This window comes from Brassica oleracea, chromosome C2 (genome assembly GCF_000695525.1).
Source record: "Brassica oleracea var. oleracea cultivar TO1000 chromosome C2, BOL, whole genome shotgun sequence".
In the NCBI taxonomy this organism is placed as follows: Eukaryota; Viridiplantae; Streptophyta; class Magnoliopsida; order Brassicales; family Brassicaceae; genus Brassica; species Brassica oleracea.
The window spans coordinates 24,831,797-24,842,444 of NC_027749.1; the positions used below are offsets into that span (position 1 = coordinate 24,831,797).

Below are 10,648 nucleotides of genomic sequence, written 5' to 3' on the forward strand. Positions count from 1 at the left end.
GTCACCGCCGGCCACAGGAACAGATAGCAAGGTGTACTCATGGTCAGGTGCTCATCGTCAGGTGCTGTCGTGAGACTAGCTATCTAGGCATGACTTTTTGGGCCAGAAATAAAATTAAAGTGGTTTTGAACGAAGCCCAAGGATTTAGGAAGGTATCATATATATTCCTAAACCTAATTTCTTGTCTCCTAACACTGAGAACACTATTAGAGAGAAAATAGATAAAACAGAGAAAAAGAGGAAATTGAAAGGAAGATCTACACCAAAGTTGACAAGAAGAAGAAAAAGATTTGGTCAAGAGTCTAAAGGTGCTTTTTCTTGATTGTACGGTGGATTTCATCTCCTAATTACACAAGTTTAATATGCTTAAATTTTTAGCTTATTGTGGAAGATTTCATTAGGTGACTTGATTATAGTGAATCATTGAGAATGTCAGTCTTCTTCCCAGATGTACAACAAGGGGACTAGGTAAACAATTCTTTTTGTGTTTTTAACACCGGTTAATTGGTTACATAATTGTCAACAATGGGTATTAGAGCTTGCTAGCGTGATTAGTTGCTTGCTTGGATAGAATACCCAATAGAGTCACGAGCAATGGCTAGCAGAAGTTAAGTCATCCAAACGTAGTGAAGCTCTTAGGCTATTGTTCAGAAGACATAGAGAGGCTTTAATTTGGTTTATGAGTTCATGTCTAATCTCAGCTTAGAAGATCATCTCTCACTCGAAGAAGAACCTCAACTTTGCCTTGGAAACTAAGGCTTAAGATCATGCTTGGTGCTGCTCAAGGATTGGTTTTTTTACATAAAATTCAGGTTAAATTTTGAATCTCAAACACCATCACAACAAAAATTACCATAATGATTGTTTTTAATTTTTTATACAAAAAGCATTCTAGCCAAACCATATATATAAATCTTAAATACACATGTGTGGCAAAACATATACGGTATATATGCGTTATACAGTTAAAAAGCATACTATTTTACGCTATACAATGTATAGTTTTATGGAAAAACAAAACATCTATTCAAAACCGTTGTATATAAAGTTGTTTTATAAGACTATATTAGATTTTTGACCTGCACTTTAAAAACGCAGGATTTGTTTCCTTTAAAAATCAAAAGTTGTAAAATTAAATATTTTTAATTATAACTTTGTGTGTTCATTATTTGATAACAGATATTTTTAATTGTGTTGATGTTTTATGTATGACAAATTTTCATTGGTGTGGAGACATAATTTTCATTGGTGTGAAGAATTGGTTTTTTTATAAAAAGTTCCTTATATTAATATTCTTAGGTTATTGTAAACTATTATTTTTACAAAGTAATCAAATATCTTTTTTCATAACATATTTTAAATTGTGATTAAAAGAAATACAAAGAAAATTTTGAATCAACTATTTCTGTTTTACTGTTTTTAAAAATTGGTTTTCAAATTTTTGTCGATAAAAGTTAAGTATTTAAATGAGTTTCGATCTATAATTTGTGAAACCCAATCCACGAGTAATCTAGTTTCTTCGACGTATATCTGACTGTTTGGTCTTACCAAAAGAAAATTTGAAAAGAAAAGTAATAATAAAACAATTGTCACTCGATATTTCTCTGCAAAAGTAGACGATTCATTGAGGAAGATAAGATTGTGGGTACTAAATTACAAATATAAAATTCGGTAACCAATGAATTAAATAGGATTGATTGTTGTGTAGTTAATGGCATATATTGTTGCCGAAGTTATTTGAAAGTTCCTATATTTTTGTTCAAAATGGTTATACTTTAATGCAAAGCACGAATTTTCTAAAATGAACTTAATTATAGATGAGAAATAAATAAAAAAATAATGGCATAGTCTTGTAAATAACTTGAAAATCTCAGGCAGAATCGTATTGGAGATTCTACTTTAATAGTATAGATTGTTTTATTTATTCTGTATGTAACAATATCTTTTTATTTTCTAGAAAAAAAACTCTAAAATAAGTGATTTTGTGACTATTATTCCAATCTAATTAGTTATTTGAAACTACTATTTCATATTTTTAGTAAATATAAATATCTAAACTATTAAAATAAGAGTACATTGTAGGGGAAATTACATGTTTACTACTTTTATACTATCACTTTTCGTTTTTACGACCATTAAAAGAACATTTTTAAAAATACATTCTTCATTAAGTGGCAAAAAACTCTTATGTCCTTGTACTTTATATATATAATAAATAAATATTTAAATAAATGAAAATCTACAAAAAAAGAAAAAAATTAATTTTTTTTTCGAATTATAATATTTTGAAATTTAAACCCTAAACCTTAAACCCTAAACCTCAACTCTAAACCCTAAACCATCAATCCTAAACCCTATTTTTTTTTAAAAGACGAACCCTAAACCCTGAAACATCAACTCTAAACCCTAAACCCCGAAATATCAACCCTAAACCCTAAACTTTCAACTCTAAACCTTAAAACATCAACTCTAAACCCTAAACCCTAAACTTCAACTCTAAACCCTAAACCATCATACTAAACCCTAAACTATCAACATTAAACCCTAAACCCTCTAAACCCTAAAAATTAACCCAAAACCCTAAAACATCAACTCTAAACCCTAAACCCTAAACCTTCAACTCTAAACCCTAAACTCTAAACCCTAAATCCTAACCCCTAAACTCTAAACCCTAAAACCCTAGAGTTGATGTTTTAGGGTTTAGATTTGAAGGTTTAGGGTTTTAGGGTTTAGGGTTTACGTTTAGGATTTAGAGTTGATGTTTTAGGGTTTAGATATGAAGGTTTAGGGTTTTGGGGTTCGAATTTCAAAAAATATAGGGTTTAGGGTTTACGTTTAGGGTTTAGAGTTGATGTTTTAGGGTTTAGATTTGAAGATTTAGATTTTAGGGTTTAGAGTTGATGTTTCGGGGTTTACGCTTTAGACTTGATGTTTCATGGTTTAGGGTTTAGAGTTGATGATTTAGGGTTTAAAGTTGATGTTTTAAGTTTAGATTTAGGGTTTAAGGTTTATGTTTAGGATTTAGAGTTGATGTTTTAGGGTTTAGATTTAAAGGTTTAGGGTTTAGAGTTTAGGGTTTAGAGTTGATGTTCAGGGTTTAGGGTTGATGTTTCAGGGTTTAGGGTTGATGATTGATGTTTTAGGGTTTAGAGTTGATGATTTAGGGTTTAGAGAAGATGTTTTAAGTTTAGATTAGTTAACAATATGTTTTTTTGTCAAAGTTAATCAAAAGGTTATAAATGTCTTTTACTCTTCATTAAAGATGATGGTAAAAGTGGTTTGTTTAGTTAACAATATGTTTTTTTTTTTTGTCAAAGTTAATCAAAAGGTTATAAATGTCTTTTACTCTTCATTAAAGATGATGGTAAAAGTGGTTTGTTTAGTTAACAATATGTTTTTTTTTTTTGTCAAAGTTAATCAAAAGGTTATAAATGTCTTTTACTCTTCATTAAAGATGATGGTAAAAGTGGTTAGTGTAAACATGAAAAGTGATGCTTTGAAAATGATATTTTTGGCAATTTCCCCAAATTGTATTTAGCCATGAGTTTTCCCTAATATTTACAATGTTTGCCACTGACTTAATACACAATCGTTTAAAAGTTTTTCTAAACCACCCGGCCGTCAATTAGCCTTAATTTATAACATATTATCAAAGCCTATTAGGATGATTTGCAAGTTTTATGTGGGCCGATAGAGTACCATATATTACAATTAAAATCAGATATCTACTTCCAAAACAATATACACACCGGTATATTACCTTTACATTTTGAACCGGATAAACAATATATATAGATTAATATATGTATACATTTTAATTCAGATATATTATGATATTGACGCAATTTTATACGTATATTACTAATATGATTTTCTTAGAACATACTCAATGGATTTTAATAAAACATAGACTGTTCGATTGGTATTTCACGTGATGATGTATTCGGTTTAACTAACCAACAAGTTCTGTATTTTAAACCGTGCGGATCTTACCTGAAGAACCCTAATTTAGCTGGGTGTTGGATATGATACGAGAAGGCAAACGGCACTTCTGGAACTGAGATGGATTGAAAGGATCGTCAAGAGATGCGGAATGACTCTTGATATACCACGATCTAAGGCTAACCACCTAAGAACGAATATAGTGTGTTGGCTAACCACAAAACGACACACAAAAATGATTGGCTGACCACCAAATCAACAAGCCGGTTCAAACCGATGAACTAACCAAGAACTCTCTCTCACTCGGAGAAAAGAAGAATCGAAAATAAACAACCAAAACTGAACTGATTTTATTCATCAAAGGGGACTACATATTTATAGTGTTTTATAGTCAAAGACAATTAAAGAAAATGTGGGAAAGCAATGCATATAAAATATAAATTTGACTAGATCTAGTCAAGACACGGAAAATGGAGAAGAATAGATCTGGTCAAAGTACGAAAAATAGAGAAGACTAGATCTGGTCAAGGCACGGAAAATGATAAGAACGCTTGCGAGACTGTCCGGATGGTCCGCCGGATGAGAATGCATGTCCGTCTTCGGTTTCTTCACCACCCAAGCTAAGTCTGGCTCGACCGTGGGTCTTAGAATGTCAAGTTGGTCGGGGAAGACGAGCTTCAGTACGGGGAAATCGGTCGTCTGGTCGTGGTTCCAGCCGAAGCTCCAATCGGGACGCACGCGGGACGGCTCTGTCTGGTACGGTCAGATGAACGAACCTCGGTCAAATTATTCAGAACGTCCTGATTTCCATCCTGGTTGGTTCCAATGGACTGATCCACGAACCGGGGCACGTCATTACCTACATGGAAAGTTTGAAAATAACCGAAAATCTTGCAAATATATTTACGTGCCAAAATAGTTTGCACAATCAAAATTGTCAATAATATATTACGGGATCATAGTCAACCTAATAACTTCCTAAAATTTACGAAGCCACAACTTCCCACTATTTATTAAGTGATGGACAGTCATATATTGTTTTTGATTGGCTGCTCTGAATAATATATTTATTACATGATTGAGTGTATATAGATCCATTAATTTATACATACAAATCTTTGTTTAGATTGCATCCAATGATATCTAACTGCTATAGTATATACGAAATTCACATATTTTAAAAAGGGAATATTTTAAAAATGAATATTATGATGCTGTGTATATGCACTATAATTTTTCATACATTTAGCGTAATTAATTATGATATTAAATATATTCATGTGCGTCCGCTTGCATATAAATACACATCTTCCTATCAACTCAATGAACAATCACATTCTCACATCACTCATAAAAATGGTCGCGCCGCGCCCATAGAAAATGTTACACTACTTAAGGATGTAAAACCATGGAAAATCCAGTTGGATAATTCACGTTAAGCTGATTCATTTTTGGAAGCAAAACACAAGTTTTGGAGGGGAGTCATTTAAATGCATTTTTGCTGATCAAACCGTGTTTTTCTCTATATATCAATGTCCGTTACTACTCTATATATATATATATATGCACGGCGTAACTTGATTATAATACTAGACGTTGTAATGAAACAAAATCTGTAACATGAATGTTTTTTCAAGTAAAAACATATAATTATAAAGAACAAACATCCACGCGGGCGCACGGGTCAAAGGCTAGTTCATATTACATTCACATATACTTTTTTTTCTTGTCATAAAATTTGTGAATTACTTATGCATGTATTAATAAAAAAATTACGTTTCGTTTTCATTTTAAAATATCCACATAGACGTTTATAAGCTATATAGTGATCCACATTGAAATGTCTACATTCTTTTAAAACATCAATACTCCCTCTGTTTCATATTAGTTGATGTTTAAGTTTAATTTTTGCACAATAATAAAGAATTTGTTAACTTTTATTCATTTTGCATTAATTAAACCTAATATAACCAATAAAAAATTAATAAAATATAATTGGCAAAAACACCAAACAACATTAAATGTTTGTATAAAAACCTGAAGCATCATTTAAATAGAAACAAAAATAAAATCTTAAAACACATATAAAATGAAACTAGATGGTAACCCGCGTCCTGCGCGGGAAGAATGGACCAAAAGAGATTATAATTTTTAATCTATAGATATGAAAAAGATAAAAGTCATAGTCATAAATTTTACATGTTATATAATGAAAGATTGAACGAAATTGTGCATGTTTATATAAGGTAAGCTTCGAGTTTTTGAAAACTTGTGTTATTGGTTAGGTGTAATTGAAGTATAGTTCGTGGAAGGAAATCTATAAGAGTAAACAAATACTTATATAAAATTAGTTATGAATTTAAAATAAAACAAAACATAGGCAATAGAATTATAACTATCATAATATAAATTACGAATATAAGATAAAACAAAACATATGCTATAGAATAATAAAACATGAAAGGAACGAACTATAGGGGAACGAATTATAGGGGAACGAATTATATGATGAAAGTTTAGTATGATATATATAGTCATAACTTATACGGTTTTGGCCATAAGAATTAAGTCAATCAAATATATTCCATCGCGAGATAAATGGCAAAAAAATTCCTACAATTTCATATATAATTTTTAATTGGTCATGAAAGTTGTGTACAAATTAGTAGTAACTTTCATGTATTAACCAATACCAAATTGTGTTATGTCGATTACGTATATCAGTTTGCTATATTTTGTCTACTGCATAAATTACGGTCATACTTAAAATTAACAAAAGGAATCAAGTAAATATAGAAAACCAATATTATTGGATTTGATATTAAATACGCCATCAAATCTCTCATTTATTTAGATTCTATGGTTGATTCCCTATTTATTTACTTGAATCGTATAAGTTTTGTCATATATAATAAGATCATATATATGTTTAGACTGATATATGTTTATACAATATTGTCGTGAACAAAAGCTCAACTAACAAAAAACAATGTGTTTTAATATAAAGATGTTTGATTACTTTTATGTTTGCAGATACATCGATGAGGACATGAGAATAAGTCGAGGCTTTGATAACATTATCTTTGTGCACATCTGAGAAATGTAGCTACGTCAGGATATTAAAAAAATACTCTCACGTTCTATCTCTCAACTTTACAAATTTACAGACGCGTTTTTAAATCTCTCAAAGCCTAAAAAATACAAACGACTTCTTAAACTCCTTTTATAGCTCACACAGTTCCTAATCCTTGTTGTTGTATTTAGATAAGTTCAAACTAGAGCTGTCAATTGGTCGGGCCGTCCGTTGGGCTAGCCCTGTCCAAGCTTATATGGGTGGTCCATGGTCGGGCCCAAATAGCACATGGTCAGTTGGGCCAAAAACCAATTCACTCCGTGGGCATATTGGTCTTAGACCAAATGGACATTGGGCTACCCAATATATCTAATTTCTAGGGTTTCTAATTGCTTAATTGGGGGAAAATTAGAAATTGAAGAGATCGTGAAGCTTTCTCTTGCGATTCTCGTCTCTAGATCAGATCCGATGGTTCATCGAGGGTGAAGGCGTGTTCATCGTGAAGGCGTGTTCATCGACGACGGGTTCATCGATGACGGGTTCATCGACGACGGGTTCATCGACGACGGGTTCATCGAGGGTTCATCAACGACGGGTTCATCGACGACGGGTTCATCGACGACGGGTTCTCTCAGGCTCTCTCTCTCTCTCTCTCTCTCTCTCTCTCTCTCTCTCTCTCAGGCTCCATCTCTCGGGCTCTCTCTCTCTCAGGCTCCATCTCTCGGGCTCTCTCTCTCAGGCTCCATCTCTGGCGATCTCTCTCTCTCAGGCTCCATCTCTCGGGCTCTCTCTCTCTCAAGCTCCATCTCCGGCGATCTCTCTCTCTCAGGCTCCATCTCCGGCGATCTCTCTCTCTCAAGCTCCATCTCCGGCGATCTCTCTCTCAAGTAAGAGCCGGCGATCTCTCTCAAGCTCCATCTCCGGCGATCTCTCTCAAGCTCCATCTCCGGCGATCTCTCTCAAGCTCCATCTCCGGCGATCTCTCTCAAGCTCCATCTTCGGCCATCTCTCTCTCAAGTAAGAGTCTCTAACTGTTGTGAATCAATAAATGTTATGGGTTTTAAGCATTTGTCTATTTGTTAAGCGTTTTTCTAGTTTCTGATTAAGCGTTTGTTACAGGACAATGAACTTTGATACTCCAAACCTGATTGATGAAGAAGATAGCTGTTATCTTGCAAATGAAGCACATGAGGATGATCCAGTGCCTCAAGAAAGCGGTTCTTCAGAAAGAGGTATCAGCAGCAGTAGTTCAAGTAGACGTCGTGCTAAGTGCTGGAACAATTTCACACCAGGAGAGAAGCATTTTGATGGCAAAACTGATGTCACTTGCAAGTACTGTCAGAAGTATTATTGCTTGAATCTGTGTCAGGATGGAACTAATGCCATGAATCGTCATATGAGGACTTGCTCAAAAACTCCTGGAAGTACTCCTGGAAGCGCTCCTAGAAAGCTGGATATGGAAGTGTTCCGCGAGATGATCGCTGTGGCTATTATTCAACACAATCTTCCGTATTCGTTTGTGGAGTATGAGAAGATAAGAGAAGCCTTCACCTATGCTAACCCTTCTATAGATTTTTGGTCTCGCAATACAGCAGCATCAGATGTCTACAAGATCTATGAGAAGGATAAGATGAAGCTTAAGGCAGTCTTGGCTAACATCCCCGGTAGAGTTTGCTTGACCACAGATTTGTGGAGAGCCATTACTGTAGAAGGCTATATGTGCTTGACTGCCCACTACGTAGATGAAGAGTATAGTTTGAAGGCGAAGATCTTATCCTTCTGCGCTTTTCCGCCTCCCCACTCTGGGGTTGCGATAGCCATTAAGCTGATCGAGCTTCTAAAAGAATGGGGGTTAGATAAAAAGGTATTCTCTCTAACAGTGGATAATGCTTCTGCGAATGATAATATGCAAGGCATTTTGAAGAGAAAGCTACAAAAAGATTTGGTGTGCAGTGGGGAATTTTTTCACGTGAGGTGCTCAGCTCACATTCTAAACTTGATCGTTCAAGATGGTTTGGCAGTTCTTAGTGGAACTTTAGATATGATCAGGGAGAGCGTCAAGTATGTGAAACGATCGCAGTCTAGAGAGATTATGTTTCAGAACTGTGTCGAAACAGTTGGAATACGAGCTGAAGTGGCCCAAGCCGGTCTGATCTTAGATGTGACCACGCGCTGGAACTCCACACACTTGATGCTATTGTGTTGTTGTTTATTAACGTAGACTCGTCGGTTTGTTGTTGTTTACAGGGCTTTTATGCTTACTTCTCTCAAAAGACCGCTGGTGGTAGTGGGAAATCACCATTAGACACCTACTTGGATGAGCCAGTGGTTGATATGGAAAGCTTTAAAAGTTTGGATGCTGTCTCATACTGGAAAGACAATGCATGCCGCTTTAAAGAGTTGTCTTCAATGGCTTGCGATGTCCTCAGTATCCCTCCCAAGACAGTGGCGTCGGAATCATCATTCAGCATTGGTAGCCGAGTTCTCAACAAGTATAGAAGCTGTCTCCTACTCACAAACGTTCAAGCTTTGATCTGTGCAAGGAACTGGTTCCGTGGCTTCCAAGAAATAGGTGATGAGATTGAGTACCTCTCAACAAGTAAGTTTCTAAAGACAGCACGTTCAATAGCTCAAGTATTTCAGGGTTTGATTGATGTCTTGTGTTGTTTGTAATGCAGGCTGATCAAACATATTAACTCTCGTAGCTTCACGCCTTCACGGTAAACTCATTGTTCTCTTGCTTTGTTATGTTTTGAGACTTTGTATGTTTTGAGACTTTGTTATGTTTCAGTCTGCTATGTTCAGTATGTTCTCGTAGCTTCACGCCTTCTTCTTTGTTATGTCTTCATATTGAGAGGCTCTCATACGAGTTATTGATATTTGTGTTTGCAGATGAACCTACGAGGCATGACTGTTATGTTTCAGTCTGCTATGTTCACTTGTTATCTCTTAGACTTTGATATGTTTGAATCTTTGTTATGTTTGAGTTTATGACTTTGTTATGTTTGGGTGTATGACTTTGTTAGACTTTGTTATTATTGTTATGTTTGAGTTTATGATTTTATTATGTTTTATGCCTTTATGCAATAAATTTGAAGTTTTGCTAAAAAAAAAAAGATTCTTCTTACATATTTTATTAAATTAAGTACAAATAAATAATTTACAGATCTTATAAAATTAAAAGTATAAAGATCATTGTGAAAAATATTAATATGAAACATATAAATTAACTAAACATAAATAAATAATTTACAAATTGGACATTGTCTTTATTGGGTGTCCATGGATTTGTCCATTGGACATGATTTTTATTGGGCTTGGACATTTTTTGGACCACTGTTCAATATGGACCGCCCATTAATGTCCAAAACAGAAATGGTCCAATTGGTCATGCCCAAATGGGTTCTAGACAGCCCATTTGACAGCTCTAGTTCAAACCAACTGATTTATCCTTATCTTTAAACCTTTGATGCCAATTTTCTTACTTCAGCTCAGAACCATAAGACCTTGAAACGTCATCTAATCAAGAAACGTTCCCGCGAACTCTTTCAAATCCAACGCCTAACTGTTGATGTGTAACTTTGTGTTCAACCTCAAAATCCTACTTTAACAAATCTGGTCTTCTTAAAACTA

At 34.3% G+C, this 10,648-nt stretch overlaps 1 long non-coding RNA gene across 1 annotated transcript; it reads left to right on the plus strand.

Moving 5' to 3' along the window:
• Window positions 1-215: 215 nt before the first annotated feature.
• On the plus strand, window positions 216-7,468 carry LOC106326254. The gene is made up of 3 exons (XR_001267179.1): window positions 216-308; window positions 392-468; window positions 6,976-7,468. It is a non-coding gene; the product is annotated as an uncharacterized LOC106326254 (long non-coding RNA).
• Window positions 7,469-10,648: the final 3,180 nt, after the last annotated feature.